Raw genomic sequence first — 5,241 nt, 5'->3', positions numbered from 1 at the left:
TTGCAACAATTAACAGTTTGTTTTAATTTTTTTAATCTTTATTTATTTATTTATGTGTCTGGGGGAAGAATTCCAGGTGCTGGGTGTGGTGAAGCAGGCACCGACGTCATGACTGTCATGTTGTAGAGCATGCTCAGCAATGGGATATTGTGTGTGTTGCTGGTATACACCCTCTGTTTCTGCCCATTCATCTGATAGATAGTTGAATGGTGATCATGCTGATGTAAAAGGCCGAACACTGTTCAAATAATGACATGTGTCATTTCACAGGTGGCTCTCCCTCTGATACTATATGATTAGTACTTAGATCGACACTTAATTGTGTATTAATAATATCTGGCTGAGTATTTGTATGGGCACTTAACTGTGCACTCAGACTTTTTAAACAACTCCTGCTCACCTCCTTGTCTCTTGTGACTACTAGCGTACAACAACAACAACAACAACAACAAGAATATAGTTAGTCTATACTTAACCACAGTCAACCACTAACTGTACTAATAGGCATGCATCTTTGTCAAACAAAACCAGTATTTTGAGTTTTGAAACCACTCATTGTCGCCCCAAAAGACACCAACACAACCATCTACTAAGAATACCCAGTTTGAACTAACTACCTCTCACCAAATCACCTGCATATATCTCGGCATCGTGGTGGTGACGCTTAGCTGAAGCAGTGTAAAGTGTGAACTGTGGTGTGTAAAAAGTGAACTGCGGCACTGGGGGTGGGTGCAAGGCTCCAGCTGCAGATGCTGTAGACTGAGGACTCTGAGACAGAATTGCTGTCAGCCCCAAGTAGCCAAAGTACAGCTGATATAATTGAAGCCCTTGATCACTGGAGTCAATGATCTTCTGACTTGTGGACTTTTAAAACTCTTATTTGACATAATAATTGTTTAGGAATTTAATAATGGGTCTTTAACAGATTAATTTTTCATAAGTTCTTAGCTGCCATATGTGTAATGGCTTGTGCAATGCCGTAATTGTGACTGTTGACCTAGTTACTAAGAACAAACACAATGTTCTCATGACTTTCTTCTTAATCCCAATTAATTGCAGTTATATCATTCAAATATCATTGTTTTATATTCAAAAAGAAAGATGATGAGACTTACCAAACAAAAGCGCTGGCAGGTCGACAGACACACAAACAAACACAAACACACACACAAAATTCCAGCTCTCGCAACCAACGGCTGCCCCGTCAGGAAAGAGGGAAGGAGAAGGAAAGACAAAAGGATATGGGTTTCAAGGGAGAGGGCAAGGAGCCACTCCAATCCCGGGAGCGGAAAGACCCACCTTAGGGGGAAAAAAGGACAGGTATACACTCGCACACACACACATATCCATCCACATATACACAGACACAAGCAGACATTTCCCTCTATTATATAAATATCATTGTTTTGTTAGAATAGGCTTATCATGGGTCCTGTTACAAACAGCACCAGAATGAAATGTTCTGTGTTGTGTGCCAATGAGCTAAGCAAAGACCGTAGATATTGTATCTCGTATTTAAATTAGAAACATTTCAGTTGCAGATCATTTACTGATTTATATGGAAAACGCTTATCTGTACAAATTTATCAATCCTCTTTCAATTTTAGTTAATGAATGCTTACTTCAATTATTGTGACATCATCAGTATTGTCACGATCTTCTAGATTCCATGGCCCTCAGCATATTTCTGAGTCAGTACAGTGCTGACAAGGAGTAATTGCTCAACTAGCAGGCTTCACAAAGCACAGAAAGACTGTCTATCTAAACTCAGGCAAATGCACAAAAGAAAGAAAGTCCTGCACACAATATGCAGTTCGAAATTAACTACTTAACTAACACAAAATCACTGGTCAGAGTCATGGCCATCATTCATCAATTAGAGAGACATCACTTTCCAAAAAATGATATGTTACACAACAAACTTTTTCCAACTATTTCCAAAAAATTGTTTACCATATAACAGCTTTGCTCTAAAAGAGATCTTTTTGATTTGTATTGCACTTTTTTAAAAATTTAATTTGGTAAGTTATTATTACTGCTATTATTATTATTATTATTATTATTATTCATTTATAGTACCTGCCCAGATTTCCATGCCTGTCACAGTGCCACCTCCAGGATGGTGAAGTGTGCCAACCCTATATTAAACCTGCCAGGTGGATTGATGACGGGCATAGGTGTGCCAACCAGTGTGGATGTCGTTTTTAGGTGGTTTCCCACATCATACTTGGTGGATACTAGGATGGTAACCAAGTTCTGCCTCAATTACACAATTCACAAACATTTAGAAAACCTTTCAGTCATCTTCACATACATAACACTACATTCAGACAGTTGGGTACACATATTCCATCCGTGGGGTAATGGGTAGTGACAGGAAGGGCATCCGGCCACCCATTAGGTTAACCATGACAAATTTGTCAATAATCATGCTGACCATATGCAGGACAAAGGCACAAGAAAAGGAAAAAGATTTTTATTATATATCTATATTCCAACATCATAAATGTTCGATACATTGTGTGAATACTGAGATATACCCAGTGTATAGAGGAAAAGTAACTTTGCAACCTGGCCCAGAGAACCATACGATGCAGACTGGCTGCCATGACATAATCTGTCAAATGGTCTAATTTGGATGTGGTATGGAGGGGCATGGAGTCAGTACATGGCTCTCCATGATGTTTTCAGCTTTTCAGGCTTTAGAGTGGCTATTTCTCATTGATATAGTTCCTCAATTGGCCTCACAAGACTTCTAGTTCAATTAAAATACTTTATGATTGACAGAGTGCGGTGGCAGGAAGCAGTGTTGCCAGCAAGCAGCCAGCCAGTCACACTTCAGAAGGTGTGCACATAACCTGCAATGCAGGCAATACAGTGAGCATGTGGTGCTTGAGAATGAATTACAGTTGGCTGATGACTGACCCCTACCACTCATCTCATGGAAACGTCTTCACAAAGTAATTTTAACTGGTATATAGTGCTCCCCATTCCAGTCCTCTCATAAAAAAGAAGTCCTTGGGAGTTATGGGGATTGAATCTAGGACCTTTACATGCTGACCCCTCAGCTGTGGAGGCGGACTTCTCCTTATGTATACACTGTTTAGTTTACCAGATTGCAGCCAGGTAGAAATGTCCAAATCAGCTGATATTTTGATGGGTAACTTTCCACAGTTCTCAAGGCACTAAACGCAATGCCCAACTTCTGCTTTGTATAACAACCACTTGTAACACACTACACAAATCCTCAACAGTTATCCATCCTATCAACTTCTGAAAATCTGTTTATATTTGTTCCCAGCAGGCACCTTCAGCATCACCATTAATACCATGTTTTTTACACCACTGTCCCTCATTTGAAGGTATGTTCTTTATTGAGCTCTTTTAATCAATTATATTGTGATTAATCATAATTCTGCCTTTAAGGATTAGTCTTATGTGTAGGTTATGAGTGCAGTCATGAGAATTAGAATGTTTTCTTCTTACTTTTGATAAAAGAATTACAATGCTCTCTTCTTATTTTTGATAAAATAACGTTTTTGCATTCTAAGAATGCTGAGTGTGAAAATATTATGTTTTATGGAGAAGTTTTTCTGATAAGGTCATTACATCTGACTCAGTGAATGAGCATATCTTTTTCCAAGTCCCAATTAATTTTTCTCTGTGTTCATGTATGCATCTATAAAGGTCGTCCTGATGCTTGTGCTCATGTAATACCTACCAATAAGCAGCAATACTGTCATGTCACAGGTATTTTGATTTGTTTCTTCCAACCATCTTCTAACTGATCATTTATGGAATCATGTTCATTGTTAATAATAGAAAGAGTAAAGGTTACAAGTCACCATATACTTGTCCACCCTGATAGCTGAGTGGTCAACGTGACAGATTGCCATCCTATGAGCCCAGGTTTGATTCCCGGCTGGGTCAGGGATTTTCTCCACTCAGGGACTGGGTGTTGTGTCGTTCTCCTCTCAGGGACTGGGTGTTGTGTTGTCTTCATCATCATTTCATCCCCATCAAGCGCCAGGTCGCCCAATGTGGCGTCAAATGTAATAAGACCTGCACCAAGATGGCCGGACCTGCCCCGTAAGGAGCCTCCCAACCCTCATTTCCATACCATATAGTTGAGGTGTTGGAACAGTTGAAGAGTTGAAGAGCATGTAAAGAAGACTGAAAACACTATTAGGGATGAGATACATCAAACAATCAACTATTCCCACATCTCCTAAACTGTTATTCAGCCACATACTGTAATGGAACTCATTAGTGGCTCATCTTTCACTGCATACAGAACTTCTCAATTCACAGAAAGAATCAGATTATTTGACATACATATAATCAGGGCATCTGATACACAAACATTTTTCTGATATTACATAAATTTTGACTTTTGAGTAAACAAGTAGTAAAGTGATACTTTATTAACATTCAGATATAAAAAATATACTTTCAAATGAAAGGTCTAATACAAGTAATGATAGTTTAATTATTTTTCAAATAACATAATTATTTTTCATATTTTCGGTTTATTTCAAAATTGTAATTACATTTGAAGTTACTGATGTTGTAACTATTAATTACAAACTCTCAAAATAACACTGGATAAGAATGGCAATATGCAAGCTCTTTGTTAAGTTAAAAAGTTACTTTGATGTGTAATGTATTTACTCTTCTTGGCAAGTCAGCTGCAAGTTTAAGTTGTAAGTTGACAGAAAATGATTGTACTGTACTATGTGTGTCACATATTTTGTAAAGTCCAGATATGTATCAATACTGAGATTGTGCAGTGTAAAAAGGATGAATATTAAATATTGTGTATGGAAGATAATGTATGTGCAACTAATTGTTTCAACGTATATATTTTAAACCAAAATCTAACCTCCTGCAACTAAAAGAATACTCTTAGATACTGACCAACAATAAAGACATTGAAATACAATGGATAGAGCCAGTTCTTTAAGTAATGAAAATTATTAAGTTAGTTTTTATAACAATCATCATTTTATGAATAATTCAACCTCTGATCAAAATGTGTTTTCTGTTGGAGAACTAATTACACAAACATATGCTAAATATCTACTTGCAAGGGTTGTAATAAAAACTATGTGTTGTAGATTTAAATAGAAAAGTTTGACTATCCAAACTATGAAATACACTGGTCCACCCTTATGCTGAACCTACTCTCAACCCCTTCCCACATATCTGCAAGTTCTGTCCAATGTACTTATCCAACAAATC

The sequence above is a fragment of the Schistocerca cancellata genome, chromosome 8 (genome assembly GCF_023864275.1).
Source record: "Schistocerca cancellata isolate TAMUIC-IGC-003103 chromosome 8, iqSchCanc2.1, whole genome shotgun sequence".
Taxonomy (NCBI): domain Eukaryota; kingdom Metazoa; phylum Arthropoda; class Insecta; order Orthoptera; family Acrididae; genus Schistocerca; species Schistocerca cancellata.
Note: the sequence above shows the minus strand (reverse complement) of the source record.